This window comes from Pseudorasbora parva, unplaced genomic scaffold, assembly GCF_024679245.1.
Source record: "Pseudorasbora parva isolate DD20220531a unplaced genomic scaffold, ASM2467924v1 scaffold_33, whole genome shotgun sequence".
Taxonomy (NCBI): Eukaryota; Metazoa; Chordata; class Actinopteri; order Cypriniformes; family Gobionidae; genus Pseudorasbora; species Pseudorasbora parva.
Window position 1 is genome coordinate 138854 of NW_027125104.1, and position 16224 is coordinate 155077.

Sequence of the window (16224 nt, forward strand, 5' to 3'; positions counted from 1 at the left end):
AGAGAACTGAACTGCGTCTGTTTTCATCGAGGTTGTCGAAACCTGCGACCGGTTTGCCGAATGTGGTTTTTCCCACAAACTTTGATATTCAACGGACGAGTTGATTGACAGCAGTGGTCCCAAAGGCAAAGTTGTTCGGATGGAGGTTTTCTGTCGTATGGCACGACTGTCTCGTGCGCGTGCTGTGAAAAAGCACGCGACATACGTTCGCCTATAGCCGCTCTCATGTTGTTGCTTTTTCATTTTAAAGCGCCACTAGGTGGCCATTCACCGCGTCCTTTCTCGCCTGACCCCAGACTGAGCCCGTGCACGGGTGTACCGGCTTGGGTGAAATTGTCTCGTTCCGTCCAAGAGCTATAGCCGTTCTAGCAGACCCCGCCTCGCCCAGCCCGTAGGTTTCGGCCTGCCGCCGCCAAGCTGAATCGAAATTCCCACTTTTTTTCCGATCTGGACGGACAGTCAGACTCCAGAGAATCTTTCTGCACTGGTTTGGGCCAGATCGGGCAAAAGACCTAGGACTAGTGTGCAAAAGTAGGTTTTTCACAAAATCCCAAATACCCGAAAATTTCGCCAGCGCAACCTTCGAATCCGAGGCATGCGTCTCGCTCGGCTCGAGCCAAGGATTCCGATGATATAAGACACTTGGTTCTGCGGCGTGCGGTTTGGGAGCTACGAGCCATTTCGTACTTTCGGTGGCTGTAGCGCCACCGCCGGGCCCATCGGGGGGCCAGCCTTGGTGATGTTGTAGAGCGAGTGGCTAGTACCATCCCTCAAAGTTTCAGGTCTCTACGACGTACGGCCTTTGCCAACCCTCCCCCCCCTCACCGCTTCCCAGATGGGCGTCGCCTTTGCCGGCTCCCCTGCCGCTGCGTCATTGTGTCATCGCTTCTCGGCCTTTTGGCTAAGATCAAGTGTAGTATCTGTTCTTATCAGTTTAATATCTGATACGTCCCCTATCCGGGGACTGCATATTAAATTGATTTTTGGCACATGGAGCCGGAACCGGGGCTTGCTCCGTCCACTCCACGCATCGACCTGGTATTGCAGTGCCTCCAGGAACGGTGTGCTTCCCCTTTTTGGGGACTGCGAATTGTTGTGACTAATAGAAGAACCAACAACACCACTGGAATTTTGTCAGAGAATACAGAAATACGCAGGAAGCGCATACAGAATGACGATGAGGTGACCGTTGACGATGACCGTGCCACAGAGAAAGCAGCAAGCTGCGGTCATATGAGCATAGGGAAAAAAGAAGAACAAAAGCGTCGGTTGCCGGCCGGCTGACTCATCACCGTCACAGCACGTTTTTTGATGTCCCTCTTATTTGAGAGTCTTTACCAACGAGCTGATGAGTCGAATCAGGGGTTTGTGTTGGATGGATTAGGGACACCTGATTCAAATCAAGGTCAGGCACGCACGCACGCAGCAGTCAAGCAATGGAAGGTGCCCCGTCCTTCCTTTTCTTGGGGGAGGGGAAGGTCACCGTGTTTGAGGATGGCGAAGGGGGATAGGGCGCCTCTGCCTGGAGGCCAGGCAACTCATACTTACCTGGCAGGGGAGACACCATGATCAGGAAGGTGGTTCACCCAGGGCGAGGCTCGGCCATTGCACTCCGGTTGTGCTGACCCCTGCGAATTCCCCAAATGTGGGAATCTCGACTGCATAATTTATGGTAGTGGGGGACTGCGTTCGCGCTCTCCCCTGTACACACTGGTTAAAAGCAGATAGCGTGGAGGGAAAAAGCGTGCGGTTCTTGACGCTTGTGGCGCCGCCCACTGCCCCAAAGGGTGAAGTTGCACCAGTTTTGTTATGTTTCTGTCTCTTTCTGCTGTGTCAGCCAGTGACCCGGAGAGTTCAGAGAACTGAACTGCGTCTGTTTTCATCGAGGTTGTCGAAACCTGCGACCGGTTTGCCGAATGTGGTTTTTCCCACAAACTTTGATATTCAACGGACGAGTTGATTGACAGCAGTGGTCCCAAAGGCAAAGTTGTTCGGATGGAGGTTTTCTGTCGTATGGCACGACTGTCTCGTGCGCGTGCTGTGAAAAAGCACGCGACATACGTTCGCCTATAGCCGCTCTCATGTTGTTGCTTTTTCATTTTAAAGCGCCACTAGGTGGCCATTCACCGCGTCCTTTCTCGCCTGACCCCAGACTGAGCCCGTGCACGGGTGTACCGGCTTGGGTGAAATTGTCTCGTTCCGTCCAAGAGCTATAGCCGTTCTAGCAGACCCCGCCTCGCCCAGCCCGTAGGTTTCGGCCTGCCGCCGCCAAGCTGAATCGAAATTCCCACTTATTTTCCGATCTGGACGGACAGTCAGACTCCAGAGAATCTTTCTGCACTGGTTTGGGCCAGATCGGGCAAAAGACCTAGGACTAGTGTGCAAAAGTAGGTTTTTCACAAAATCCCAAATACCCGAAAATTTCGCCAGCGCAACCTTCGAATCCGAGGCATGCGTCTCGCTCGGCTCGAGCCAAGGATTCCGATGATATAAGACACTTGGTTCTGCGGCGTGCGGTTTGGGAGCTACGAGCCATTTCGTACTTTCGGTGGCTGTAGCGCCACCGCCGGGCCCATCGGGGGGCCAGCCTTGGTGATGTTGTAGAGCGAGTGGCTAGTACCATCCCTCAAAGTTTCAGGTCTCTACGACGTACGGCCTTTGCCAACCCTCCCCCCCCTCCCCGCTTCCCAGATGGGCGTCGCCTTTGCCGGCTCCCCTGCCGCTGCGTCATTGTGTCATCGCTTCTCGGCCTTTTGGCTAAGATCAAGTGTAGTATCTGTTCTTATCAGTTTAATATCTGATACGTCCCCTATCCGGGGACTGCATATTAAATTGATTTTTGGCACATGGAGCCGGAACCGGGGCTTGCTCCGTCCACTCCACGCATCGACCTGGTATTGCAGTGCCTCCAGGAACGGTGTGCTTCCCCTTTTTGGGGACTGCGAATTGTTGTGACTAATAGAAGAACCAACAACACCACTGGAATTTTGTCAGAGAATACAGAAATACGCAGGAAGCGCATACAGAATGACGATGAGGTGACCGTTGACGATGACCGTGCCACAGAGAAAGCAGCAAGCTGCGGTCATATGAGCATAGGGAAAAAAGAAGAACAAAAGCGTCGGTTGCCGGCCGGCTGACTCATCACCGTCACAGCACGTTTTTTGATGTCCCTCTTATTTGAGAGTCTTTACCAACGAGCTGATGAGTCGAATCAGGGGTTTGTGTTGGATGGATTAGGGACACCTGATTCAAATCAAGGTCAGGCACGCACGCACGCAGCAGTCAAGCAATGGAAGGTGCCCCGTCCTTCCTTTTCTTGGGGGAGGGGAAGGTCACCGTGTTTGAGGATGGCGAAGGGGGATAGGGCGCCTCTGCCTGGAGGCCAGGCAACTCATACTTACCTGGCAGGGGAGACACCATGATCAGGAAGGTGGTTCACCCAGGGCGAGGCTCGGCCATTGCACTCCGGTTGTGCTGACCCCTGCGAATTCCCCAAATGTGGGAATCTCGACTGCATAATTTATGGTAGTGGGGGACTGCGTTCGCGCTCTCCCCTGTACACACTGGTTAAAAGCAGATAGCGTGGAGGGAAAAAGCGTGCGGTTCTTGACGCTTGTGGCGCCGCCCACTGCCCCAAAGGGTGAAGTTGCACCAGTTTTGTTATGTTTCTGTCTCTTTCTGCTGTGTCAGCCAGTGACCCGGAGAGTTCAGAGAACTGAACTGCGTCTGTTTTCATCGAGGTTGTCGAAACCTGCGACCGGTTTGCCGAATGTGGTTTTTCCCACAAACTTTGATATTCAACGGACGAGTTGATTGACAGCAGTGGTCCCAAAGGCAAAGTTGTTCGGATGGAGGTTTTCTGTCGTATGGCACGACTGTCTCGTGCGCGTGCTGTGAAAAAGCACGCGACATACGTTCGCCTATAGCCGCTCTCATGTTGTTGCTTTTTCATTTTAAAGCGCCACTAGGTGGCCATTCACCGCGTCCTTTCTCGCCTGACCCCAGACTGAGCCCGTGCACGGGTGTACCGGCTTGGGTGAAATTGTCTCGTTCCGTCCAAGAGCTATAGCCGTTCTAGCAGACCCCGCCTCGCCCAGCCCGTAGGTTTCGGCCTGCCGCCGCCAAGCTGAATCGAAATTCCCACTTTTTTTCCGATCTGGACGGACAGTCAGACTCCAGAGAATCTTTCTGCACTGGTTTGGGCCAGATCGGGCAAAAGACCTAGGACTAGTGTGCAAAAGTAGGTTTTTCACAAAATCCCAAATACCCGAAAATTTCGCCAGCGCAACCTTCGAATCCGAGGCATGCGTCTCGCTCGGCTCGAGCCAAGGATTCCGATGATATAAGACACTTGGTTCTGCGGCGTGCGGTTTGGGAGCTACGAGCCATTTCGTACTTTCGGTGGCTGTAGCGCCACCGCCGGGCCCATCGGGGGGCCAGCCTTGGTGATGTTGTAGAGCGAGTGGCTAGTACCATCCCTCAAAGTTTCAGGTCTCTACGACGTACGGCCTTTGCCAACCCTCCCCCCCCTCACCGCTTCCCAGATGGGCGTCGCCTTTGCCGGCTCCCCTGCCGCTGCGTCATTGTGTCATCGCTTCTCGGCCTTTTGGCTAAGATCAAGTGTAGTATCTGTTCTTATCAGTTTAATATCTGATACGTCCCCTATCCGGGGACTGCATATTAAATTGATTTTTGGCACATGGAGCCGGAACCGGGGCTTGCTCCGTCCACTCCACGCATCGACCTGGTATTGCAGTGCCTCCAGGAACGGTGTGCTTCCCCTTTTTGGGGACTGCGAATTGTTGTGACTAATAGAAGAACCAACAACACCACTGGAATTTTGTCAGAGAATACAGAAATACGCAGGAAGCGCATACAGAATGACGATGAGGTGACCGTTGACGATGACCGTGCCACAGAGAAAGCAGCAAGCTGCGGTCATATGAGCATAGGGAAAAAAGAAGAACAAAAGCGTCGGTTGCCGGCCGGCTGACTCATCACCGTCACAGCACGTTTTTTGATGTCCCTCTTATTTGAGAGTCTTTACCAACGAGCTGATGAGTCGAATCAGGGGTTTGTGTTGGATGGATTAGGGACACCTGATTCAAATCAAGGTCAGGCACGCACGCACGCAGCAGTCAAGCAATGGAAGGTGCCCCGTCCTTCCTTTTCTTGGGGGAGGGGAAGGTCACCGTGTTTGAGGATGGCGAAGGGGGATAGGGCGCCTCTGCCTGGAGGCCAGGCAACTCATACTTACCTGGCAGGGGAGACACCATGATCAGGAAGGTGGTTCACCCAGGGCGAGGCTCGGCCATTGCACTCCGGTTGTGCTGACCCCTGCGAATTCCCCAAATGTGGGAATCTCGACTGCATAATTTATGGTAGTGGGGGACTGCGTTCGCGCTCTCCCCTGTACACACTGGTTAAAAGCAGATAGCGTGGAGGGAAAAAGCGTGCGGTTCTTGACGCTTGTGGCGCCGCCCACTGCCCCAAAGGGTGAAGTTGCACCAGTTTTGTTATGTTTCTGTCTCTTTCTGCTGTGTCAGCCAGTGACCCGGAGAGTTCAGAGAACTGAACTGCGTCTGTTTTCATCGAGGTTGTCGAAACCTGCGACCGGTTTGCCGAATGTGGTTTTTCCCACAAACTTTGATATTCAACGGACGAGTTGATTGACAGCAGTGGTCCCAAAGGCAAAGTTGTTCGGATGGAGGTTTTCTGTCGTATGGCACGACTGTCTCGTGCGCGTGCTGTGAAAAAGCACGCGACATACGTTCGCCTATAGCCGCTCTCATGTTGTTGCTTTTTCATTTTAAAGCGCCACTAGGTGGCCATTCACCGCGTCCTTTCTCGCCTGACCCCAGACTGAGCCCGTGCACGGGTGTACCGGCTTGGGTGAAATTGTCTCATTCCGTCCAAGAGCTATAGCCGTTCTAGCAGACCCCGCCTCGCCCAGCCCGTAGGTTTCGGCCTGCCGCCGCCAAGCTGAATCGAAATTCCCACTTATTTTCCGATCTGGACGGACAGTCAGACTCCAGAGAATCTTTCTGCACTGGTTTGGGCCAGATCGGGCAAAAGACCTAGGACTAGTGTGCAAAAGTAGGTTTTTCACAAAATCCCAAATACCCGAAAATTTCGCCAGCGCAACCTTCGAATCCGAGGCATGCGTCTCGCTCGGCTCGAGCCAAGGATTCCGATGATATAAGACACTTGGTTCTGCGGCGTGCGGTTTGGGAGCTACGAGCCATTTCGTACTTTCGGTGGCTGTAGCGCCACCGCCGGGCCCATCGGGGGGCCAGCCTTGGTGATGTTGTAGAGCGAGTGGCTAGTACCATCCCTCAAAGTTTCAGGTCTCTACGACGTACGGCCTTTGCCAACCCTCCCCCCCCTCCCCGCTTCCCAGATGGGCGTCGCCTTTGCCGGCTCCCCTGCCGCTGCGTCATTGTGTCATCGCTTCTCGGCCTTTTGGCTAAGATCAAGTGTAGTATCTGTTCTTATCAGTTTAATATCTGATACGTCCCCTATCCGGGGACTGCATATTAAATTGATTTTTGGCACATGGAGCCGGAACCGGGGCTTGCTCCGTCCACTCCACGCATCGACCTGGTATTGCAGTGCCTCCAGGAACGGTGTGCTTCCCCTTTTTGGGGACTGCGAATTGTTGTGACTAATAGAAGAACCAACAACACCACTGGAATTTTGTCAGAGAATACAGAAATACGCAGGAAGCGCATACAGAATGACGATGAGGTGACCGTTGACGATGACCGTGCCACAGAGAAAGCAGCAAGCTGCGGTCATATGAGCATAGGGAAAAAAGAAGAACAAAAGCGTCGGTTGCCGGCCGGCTGACTCATCACCGTCACAGCACGTTTTTTGATGTCCCTCTTATTTGAGAGTCTTTACCAACGAGCTGATGAGTCGAATCAGGGGTTTGTGTTGGATGGATTAGGGACACCTGATTCAAATCAAGGTCAGGCACGCACGCACGCAGCAGTCAAGCAATGGAAGGTGCCCCGTCCTTCCTTTTCTTGGGGGAGGGGAAGGTCACCGTGTTTGAGGATGGCGAAGGGGGATAGGGCGCCTCTGCCTGGAGGCCAGGCAACTCATACTTACCTGGCAGGGGAGACACCATGATCAGGAAGGTGGTTCACCCAGGGCGAGGCTCGGCCATTGCACTCCGGTTGTGCTGACCCCTGCGAATTCCCCAAATGTGGGAATCTCGACTGCATAATTTATGGTAGTGGGGGACTGCGTTCGCGCTCTCCCCTGTACACACTGGTTAAAAGCAGATAGCGTGGAGGGAAAAAGCGTGCGGTTCTTGACGCTTGTGGCGCCGCCCACTGCCCCAAAGGGTGAAGTTGCACCAGTTTTGTTATGTTTCTGTCTCTTTCTGCTGTGTCAGCCAGTGACCCGGAGAGTTCAGAGAACTGAACTGCGTCTGTTTTCATCGAGGTTGTCGAAACCTGCGACCGGTTTGCCGAATGTGGTTTTTCCCACAAACTTTGATATTCAACGGACGAGTTGATTGACAGCAGTGGTCCCAAAGGCAAAGTTGTTCGGATGGAGGTTTTCTGTCGTATGGCACGACTGTCTCGTGCGCGTGCTGTGAAAAAGCACGCGACATACGTTCGCCTATAGCCGCTCTCATGTTGTTGCTTTTTCATTTTAAAGCGCCACTAGGTGGCCATTCACCGCGTCCTTTCTCGCCTGACCCCAGACTGAGCCCGTGCACGGGTGTACCGGCTTGGGTGAAATTGTCTCGTTCCGTCCAAGAGCTATAGCCGTTCTAGCAGACCCCGCCTCGCCCAGCCCGTAGGTTTCGGCCTGCCGCCGCCAAGCTGAATCGAAATTCCCACTTATTTTCCGATCTGGACGGACAGTCAGACTCCAGAGAATCTTTCTGCACTGGTTTGGGCCAGATCGGGCAAAAGACCTAGGACTAGTGTGCAAAAGTAGGTTTTTCACAAAATCCCAAATACCCGAAAATTTCGCCAGCGCAACCTTCGAATCCGAGGCATGCGTCTCGCTCGGCTCGAGCCAAGGATTCCGATGATATAAGACACTTGGTTCTGCGGCGTGCGGTTTGGGAGCTACGAGCCATTTCGTACTTTCGGTGGCTGTAGCGCCACCGCCGGGCCCATCGGGGGGCCAGCCTTGGTGATGTTGTAGAGCGAGTGGCTAGTACCATCCCTCAAAGTTTCAGGTCTCTACGACGTACGGCCTTTGCCAACCCTCCCCCCCCTCCCCGCTTCCCAGATGGGCGTCGCCTTTGCCGGCTCCCCTGCCGCTGCGTCATTGTGTCATCGCTTCTCGGCCTTTTGGCTAAGATCAAGTGTAGTATCTGTTCTTATCAGTTTAATATCTGATACGTCCCCTATCCGGGGACTGCATATTAAATTGATTTTTGGCACATGGAGCCGGAACCGGGGCTTGCTCCGTCCACTCCACGCATCGACCTGGTATTGCAGTGCCTCCAGGAACGGTGTGCTTCCCCTTTTTGGGGACTGCGAATTGTTGTGACTAATAGAAGAACCAACAACACCACTGGAATTTTGTCAGAGAATACAGAAATACGCAGGAAGCGCATACAGAATGACGATGAGGTGACCGTTGACGATGACCGTGCCACAGAGAAAGCAGCAAGCTGCGGTCATATGAGCATAGGGAAAAAAGAAGAACAAAAGCGTCGGTTGCCGGCCGGCTGACTCATCACCGTCACAGCACGTTTTTTGATGTCCCTCTTATTTGAGAGTCTTTACCAACGAGCTGATGAGTCGAATCAGGGGTTTGTGTTGGATGGATTAGGGACACCTGATTCAAATCAAGGTCAGGCACGCACGCACGCAGCAGTCAAGCAATGGAAGGTGCCCCGTCCTTCCTTTTCTTGGGGGAGGGGAAGGTCACCGTGTTTGAGGATGGCGAAGGGGGATAGGGCGCCTCTGCCTGGAGGCCAGGCTACTCATACTTACCTGGCAGGGGAGACACCATGATCAGGAAGGTGGTTCACCCAGGGCGAGGCTCGGCCATTGCACTCCGGTTGTGCTGACCCCTGCGAATTCCCCAAATGTGGGAATCTCGACTGCATAATTTATGGTAGTGGGGGACTGCGTTCGCGCTCTCCCCTGTACACACTGGTTAAAAGCAGATAGCGTGGAGGGAAAAAGCGTGCGGTTCTTGACGCTTGTGGCGCCGCCCACTGCCCCAAAGGGTGAAGTTGCACCAGTTTTGTTATGTTTCTGTCTCTTTCTGCTGTGTCAGCCAGTGACCCGGAGAGTTCAGAGAACTGAACTGCGTCTGTTTTCATCGAGGTTGTCGAAACCTGCGACCGGTTTGCCGAATGTGGTTTTTCCCACAAACTTTGATATTCAACGGACGAGTTGATTGACAGCAGTGGTCCCAAAGGCAAAGTTGTTCGGATGGAGGTTTTCTGTCGTATGGCACGACTGTCTCGTGCGCGTGCTGTGAAAAAGCACGCGACATACGTTCGCCTATAGCCGCTCTCATGTTGTTGCTTTTTCATTTTAAAGCGCCACTAGGTGGCCATTCACCGCGTCCTTTCTCGCCTGACCCCAGACTGAGCCCGTGCACGGGTGTACCGGCTTGGGTGAAATTGTCTCGTTCCGTCCAAGAGCTATAGCCGTTCTAGCAGACCCCGCCTCGCCCAGCCCGTAGGTTTCGGCCTGCCGCCGCCAAGCTGAATCGAAATTCCCACTTTTTTTCCGATCTGGACGGACAGTCAGACTCCAGAGAATCTTTCTGCACTGGTTTGGGCCAGATCGGGCAAAAGACCTAGGACTAGTGTGCAAAAGTAGGTTTTTCACAAAATCCCAAATACCCGAAAATTTCGCCAGCGCAACCTTCGAATCCGAGGCATGCGTCTCGCTCGGCTCGAGCCAAGGATTCCGATGATATAAGACACTTGGTTCTGCGGCGTGCGGTTTGGGAGCTACGAGCCATTTCGTACTTTCGGTGGCTGTAGCGCCACCGCCGGGCCCATCGGGGGGCCAGCCTTGGTGATGTTGTAGAGCGAGTGGCTAGTACCATCCCTCAAAGTTTCAGGTCTCTACGACGTACGGCCTTTGCCAACCCTCCCCCCCCTCACCGCTTCCCAGATGGGCGTCGCCTTTGCCGGCTCCCCTGCCGCTGCGTCATTGTGTCATCGCTTCTCGGCCTTTTGGCTAAGATCAAGTGTAGTATCTGTTCTTATCAGTTTAATATCTGATACGTCCCCTATCCGGGGACTGCATATTAAATTGATTTTTGGCACATGGAGCCGGAACCGGGGCTTGCTCCGTCCACTCCACGCATCGACCTGGTATTGCAGTGCCTCCAGGAACGGTGTGCTTCCCCTTTTTGGGGACTGCGAATTGTTGTGACTAATAGAAGAACCAACAACACCACTGGAATTTTGTCAGAGAATACAGAAATACGCAGGAAGCGCATACAGAATGACGATGAGGTGACCGTTGACGATGACCGTGCCACAGAGAAAGCAGCAAGCTGCGGTCATATGAGCATAGGGAAAAAAGAAGAACAAAAGCGTCGGTTGCCGGCCGGCTGACTCATCACCGTCACAGCACGTTTTTTGATGTCCCTCTTATTTGAGAGTCTTTACCAACGAGCTGATGAGTCGAATCAGGGGTTTGTGTTGGATGGATTAGGGACACCTGATTCAAATCAAGGTCAGGCACGCACGCACGCAGCAGTCAAGCAATGGAAGGTGCCCCGTCCTTCCTTTTCTTGGGGGAGGGGAAGGTCACCGTGTTTGAGGATGGCGAAGGGGGATAGGGCGCCTCTGCCTGGAGGCCAGGCAACTCATACTTACCTGGCAGGGGAGACACCATGATCAGGAAGGTGGTTCACCCAGGGCGAGGCTCGGCCATTGCACTCCGGTTGTGCTGACCCCTGCGAATTCCCCAAATGTGGGAATCTCGACTGCATAATTTATGGTAGTGGGGGACTGCGTTCGCGCTCTCCCCTGTACACACTGGTTAAAAGCAGATAGCGTGGAGGGAAAAAGCGTGCGGTTCTTGACGCTTGTGGCGCCGCCCACTGCCCCAAAGGGTGAAGTTGCACCAGTTTTGTTATGTTTCTGTCTCTTTCTGCTGTGTCAGCCAGTGACCCGGAGAGTTCAGAGAACTGAACTGCGTCTGTTTTCATCGAGGTTGTCGAAACCTGCGACCGGTTTGCCGAATGTGGTTTTTCCCACAAACTTTGATATTCAACGGACGAGTTGATTGACAGCAGTGGTCCCAAAGGCAAAGTTGTTCGGATGGAGGTTTTCTGTCGTATGGTACGACTGTCTCGTGCGCGTGCTGTGAAAAAGCACGCGACATACGTTCGCCTATAGCCGCTCTCATGTTGTTGCTTTTTCATTTTAAAGCGCCACTAGGTGGCCATTCACCGCGTCCTTTCTCGCCTGACCCCAGACTGAGCCCGTGCACGGGTGTACCGGCTTGGGTGAAATTGTCTCGTTCCGTCCAAGAGCTATAGCCGTTCTAGCAGACCCCGCCTCGCCCAGCCCGTAGGTTTCGGCCTGCCGCCGCCAAGCTGAATCGAAATTCCCACTTTTTTTCCGATCTGGACGGACAGTCAGACTCCAGAGAATCTTTCTGCACTGGTTTGGGCCAGATCGGGCAAAAGACCTAGGACTAGTGTGCAAAAGTACACTGTAAGAAATTGTGTCGTAAAATAACGGTAATGTACTGGCAGCTGTGGTTCCAGCAATGTACTGTTAATTTACAGCCCTCTACTGTTTATATACAGCTGTCATTTCTTACAGTATTTTACCGTAATAATACCATGAAAGGTAACTTTTAATTTGGAAAACTGACCGCTTCAAACAGTTCTCATTTTAAAACTAGTATTTATAGGTGTTTGTATCGTAAAACTTAATTTGAGTCATTTCACACTTGTAAGGTGTAGTAGTAAAATGATTTAGAAACATGACTTTAACTTCAATCTTTGCGGTTCGTTGTGAGCAATAGCACACACGTATGTGATAAATTACTCAACAAACGGCTCATAACTGCATCAGCAAACACAGTCACTGCCGTTAAATAAAGCATCAGGCAGCATATCAGCAATGTTTCTCTGCTCATCCTGGACTGAAGCACAGGCTCTACTCTTCAGCACAACGGTAACCCACAAAACTAATGAATTCAACTAAAAGATCTCTTCTATATCATCTTGTGCAACAACACATAAACAGGTCATTTTAATATTTACTCTCCTTATCAGTTACTGACTTTGCACAACTTTTTTCTAATAACTTTCACTAATATTTCAGTGCAAATATCTTGATTCATCTGGTAAATCTGACTGTTACGTTTTACAGTATATTACTGTTTTTCCTTGATTTGACGGTAATCTACTGGCAGCTCTGGTTCCAGTAAAGTGCTGTTTTTTTACAGTACTTTTCCGTAAATGAATTTACAGTTTCTTACTGTTAATTTACGGTTCCCTCTGTGGGTTTTTTCATCTAACCCCTTTAACCCTTTTAACCCCACAGCAAAATCTTCAGTTTTAAATGAACACTGAAGAGTGTACACACTACAGAGTGTTAGAGTAATTGAAGCATTGATGAAGTTCATGTGATAATTAAGAGATTAATTAAGTGATAACTGAGAACACCTGTTAACAAGAATCACTGAAGGACAGAGAAACACAAGAACTACAACTGACTTCAGCCACAGCTTTAGATGAAATCAACTGAAGATAAAAGAAGACATTAAATCTCTGAAGATCTCATCAGAGGATTGAACAACTCCACAAACAGCATTACCAGCTTCACACATTACTAACCAGACTGACTTTATTTCTGTCAGACGTCTACAGAAGCTCTTATTGAGAATCAACAGATCTTTAGGTGTTGATGTTTAATAAAAAATATTTGGTCACCCTTATCGTGATCAGTGTTTGCTTCAGTTGGGCTCTTGGCCCTTGACTCTGTAATGATAGTTTTTCTTTGTCTGCTATAACTGTGTGTTTCTTAAACACATTTATTGTAGCAAAAAAGCCAAGAAAAAAAATGGTCAGAAATGAATGACTGTGTTTTGCTATAATTGTAATAGGATGTTTAGCTTGTTAATCTTGTCCAGTGTTTTTCCCTAAACAAACCCATTCTTTTAAAAACACATACATTTACTCTTATTTTATGTTATTAAACTGGGACCCTTCTGAAATTATCAACCACTGATTAGGAATTAGTTATGAATGATTTATAAAGTCATGATTTTAACACATTGTTTGCTCTCTGCTGTCATTTAGACTCACATAGACTTGAAGAATCAGCGTATGAATCTCAACAATGGTGACAATCAATAAAAAAAATGAACAGATCAACTCTGAACATCACAAAACTCTACTTAAAGTCAACACAACAACAGCAGCAAAAATAAAGGCAAATAATAAGAATTAAAGAAAATAACCAGGCTATTCAGCAGCATAATTTATTCGTGCCGCAATGCATGCTGGGAGTTTTGAGTGTCACCACGGCTGAGATTCATACGCCGATTCTTGATGTCTGTGTGAGTCAGCTTGATTCAGATGTTTTGACCACAAGCTGTTCCCATGCTCTTCAAATTATCTGGTTGTTGCAATACTGATGTTATAAAATTATAGGGTTCAAGTTTTACAAAAAATTAGGCATCAGCTATATGTTTATAAATAAGACTAGTAAATTATTAGTGAATTAAACCATTATTAAATAGACAACATAACCAACTCATGTTTTTTTCTCAGCTTTGCTTGCTAAATCAAATGTATTGAAAACACACCGTTACAGCAGCGAGAGAAAAACTAATGTTATTGTGTCAATGTTCAAGAGCCCAACTAAAGCAAACACTGATCACCATAATGGTAACGTCAGAAGAAACAATCAAACATCATCTGATAATTCCCAATAAGAGCTTCTGTAGACGTCTGACAGAAATAAAGTCAGTCTGGTTAGTAATGTGTGAAGCTGATAATGCTGTTTGTGGAGTTGTTTAATCCTCTGATGAGATCTTCAGAGATTTAATGTCTTCTCTTTATCTTCAGTTGATGAAATCATGTTTCTCTTTCCTTCAGTGATAACAGCAGGTGTTCATCAGTGTCTGAATTCACTCTCTTCTTTCCTCTCTCTCTGTCGAGTGGTCTATATCAGTGAACTAGTGTAGGGAATAGTGAATAAGGGGATAGGGAGTGATTTTGAACACAGCCTCTGAGTGTCGACTTTAAGCGTGTTAATTCACAGTATATTACTGTTGGCTATTTTCTTGAAAATGACAAATATTACCCAGAATGCATTGTTTTCTACAGTATATTACTGTTTTAATGGAAAACAGCATTTTACTGTCAAAATGTGGCCGTTTTTTTACAGCATTTTTTTACAGTGTAGGTTTTTCACAAAATCCCAAATACCCGAAAATTTCGCCAGCGCAACCTTCGAATCCGAGGCATGCGTCTCGCTCGGCTCGAGCCAAGGATTCCGATGATATAAGACACTTGGTTCTGCGGCGTGCGGTTTGGGAGCTACGAGCCATTTCGTACTTTCGGTGGCTGTAGCGCCACCGCCGGGCCCATCGGGGGGCCAGCCTTGGTGATGTTGTAGAGCGAGTGGCTAGTGCCATCCCTCAAAGTTTCAGGTCTCTACGACGTACGGCCTTTGCCAACCCTCCCCCCCCTCACCGCTTCCCAGATGGGCGTCGCCTTTGCCGGCTCCCCTGCCGCTGCGTCATTGTGTCATCGCTTCTCGGCCTTTTGGCTAAGATCAAGTGTAGTATCTGTTCTTATCAGTTTAATATCTGATACGTCCCCTATCCGGGGACTGCATATTAAATTGATTTTTGGCACATGGAGCCGGAACCGGGGCTTGCTCCGTCCACTCCACGCATCGACCTGGTATTGCAGTGCCTCCAGGAACGGTGTGCTTCCCCTTTTCGGGGACTGCGAATTGTTGTGACTAATAGAAGAACCAACAACACCACTGGACTTTTGTCAGAGAATACAGAAATACGCAGGAAGCGCATACAGAATGACGATGAGGTGACCGTTGACGATGACCGTGCCACAGAGAAAGCAGCAAGCTGCGGTCATATGAGCATAGGGAAAAAAGAAGAACAAAAGCGTCGGTTGCCGGCCGGCTGACTCATCACCGTCACAGCACGTTTTTTGATGTCCCTCTTATTTGAGAGTCTTTACCAACGAGCTGATGAGTCGAATCAGGGGTTTGTGTTGGATGGATTAGGGACACCTGATTCAAATCAAGGTCACGCACGCACGCACGCAGCAGTCAAGCAATGGAAGGTGCCCCGTCCTTCCTTTTCTTGGGGGAGGGGAAGGTCACCGTGTTTGAGGATGGCGAAGGGGGATAGGGTGCCTCTGCCTGGAGGCCAGGCAACTCATACTTACCTGGCAGGGGAGACACCATGATCAGGAAGGTGGTTCACCCAGGGCGAGGCTCGGCCATTGCACTCCGGTTGTGCTGACCCCTGCGAATTCCCCAAATGTGGGAATCTCGACTGCATAATTTATGGTAGTGGGGGACTGCGTTCGCGCTCTCCCCTGTACACACTGGTTAAAAGCAGATAGCGTGGAGGGAAAAAGCGTGCGGTTCTTGACGCTTGTGGTGCCGCCCACTGCCCCAAAGGGTGAAGTTGCACCAGTTTTGTTATGTTTCTGTCTCTTTCTGCTGTGTCAGCCAGTGACCCGGAGAGTTCAGAGAACTGAACTGCGTCTGTTTTCATCGAGGTTGTCGAAACCTGCGACCGGTTTGCCGAATGTGGTTTTTCCCACAAACTTTGATATTCAACGGACGAGTTGATTGACAGCAGTGGTCCCAAAGGCAAAGTTGTTCGGATGGAGGTTTTCTGTCGTATGGTACGACTGTCTCGTGCGCGTGCTGTGAAAAAGCACGCGACATACGTTCGCCTATAGCCGCTCTCATGTTGTTGCTTTTTCATTTTAAAGCGCCACTAGGTGGCCATTCACCGCGTCCTTTCTCGCCTGACCCCAGACTGAGCCCGTGCACGGGTGTACCGGCTTGGGTGAAATTGTCTCGTTCCGTCCAAGAGCTATAGCCGTTCTAGCAGACCCCGCCTCGCCCAGCCCGTAGGTTTCGGCCTGCCGCCGCCAAGCTGAATCGAAATTCCCACTTTTTTTCCGATCTGGACGGACAGTCAGACTCCAGAGAATCTTTCTGCACTGGTTTGGGCCAGATCGGGCAAAAGACCTAGGACT

At 50.4% G+C, this 16224-nt stretch overlaps 14 non-coding genes across 14 annotated transcripts; all 14 read left to right on the top strand.

Annotated features, from left to right (window-relative positions):
- Positions 1-881: 881 nt before the first annotated feature.
- LOC137067436 (U2 spliceosomal RNA) lies at positions 882-1072 on the top strand. Its single transcript, XR_010903225.1, has one exon. It is a non-coding gene; the product is annotated as a U2 spliceosomal RNA (small nuclear RNA).
- Positions 1073-1540: 468 nt separating this feature from the next.
- On the top strand, positions 1541-1704 carry LOC137066590 (U1 spliceosomal RNA). The gene has a single exon (XR_010902497.1). It is a non-coding gene; the product is annotated as a U1 spliceosomal RNA (small nuclear RNA).
- A 1033-nt stretch (positions 1705-2737) lies between these two features.
- Positions 2738-2928, top strand: LOC137067437 (U2 spliceosomal RNA). Its single transcript, XR_010903226.1, has one exon. It is a non-coding gene; the product is annotated as a U2 spliceosomal RNA (small nuclear RNA).
- A 468-nt stretch (positions 2929-3396) lies between these two features.
- Positions 3397-3560, top strand: LOC137066602 (U1 spliceosomal RNA). Its single transcript, XR_010902508.1, has one exon. It is a non-coding gene; the product is annotated as a U1 spliceosomal RNA (small nuclear RNA).
- A 1033-nt stretch (positions 3561-4593) lies between these two features.
- On the top strand, positions 4594-4784 carry LOC137066475 (U2 spliceosomal RNA). The gene has a single exon (XR_010902392.1). It is a non-coding gene; the product is annotated as a U2 spliceosomal RNA (small nuclear RNA).
- Positions 4785-5252: 468 nt separating this feature from the next.
- LOC137066615 (U1 spliceosomal RNA) lies at positions 5253-5416 on the top strand. The gene has a single exon (XR_010902519.1). It is a non-coding gene; the product is annotated as a U1 spliceosomal RNA (small nuclear RNA).
- A 1033-nt stretch (positions 5417-6449) lies between these two features.
- Positions 6450-6640, top strand: LOC137066476 (U2 spliceosomal RNA). The gene has a single exon (XR_010902393.1). It is a non-coding gene; the product is annotated as a U2 spliceosomal RNA (small nuclear RNA).
- A 468-nt stretch (positions 6641-7108) lies between these two features.
- Positions 7109-7272, top strand: LOC137066627 (U1 spliceosomal RNA). The gene has a single exon (XR_010902530.1). It is a non-coding gene; the product is annotated as a U1 spliceosomal RNA (small nuclear RNA).
- A 1033-nt stretch (positions 7273-8305) lies between these two features.
- On the top strand, positions 8306-8496 carry LOC137066477 (U2 spliceosomal RNA). Its single transcript, XR_010902394.1, has one exon. It is a non-coding gene; the product is annotated as a U2 spliceosomal RNA (small nuclear RNA).
- Positions 8497-8964: 468 nt separating this feature from the next.
- LOC137066639 (U1 spliceosomal RNA) lies at positions 8965-9128 on the top strand. The gene has a single exon (XR_010902541.1). It is a non-coding gene; the product is annotated as a U1 spliceosomal RNA (small nuclear RNA).
- A 1033-nt stretch (positions 9129-10161) lies between these two features.
- Positions 10162-10352, top strand: LOC137066478 (U2 spliceosomal RNA). Its single transcript, XR_010902395.1, has one exon. It is a non-coding gene; the product is annotated as a U2 spliceosomal RNA (small nuclear RNA).
- A 468-nt stretch (positions 10353-10820) lies between these two features.
- LOC137066651 (U1 spliceosomal RNA) lies at positions 10821-10984 on the top strand. Its single transcript, XR_010902552.1, has one exon. It is a non-coding gene; the product is annotated as a U1 spliceosomal RNA (small nuclear RNA).
- Positions 10985-14729: 3745 nt separating this feature from the next.
- Positions 14730-14920, top strand: LOC137066479 (U2 spliceosomal RNA). The gene has a single exon (XR_010902396.1). It is a non-coding gene; the product is annotated as a U2 spliceosomal RNA (small nuclear RNA).
- A 468-nt stretch (positions 14921-15388) lies between these two features.
- Positions 15389-15552, top strand: LOC137066664 (U1 spliceosomal RNA). The gene has a single exon (XR_010902564.1). It is a non-coding gene; the product is annotated as a U1 spliceosomal RNA (small nuclear RNA).
- Positions 15553-16224: the final 672 nt, after the last annotated feature.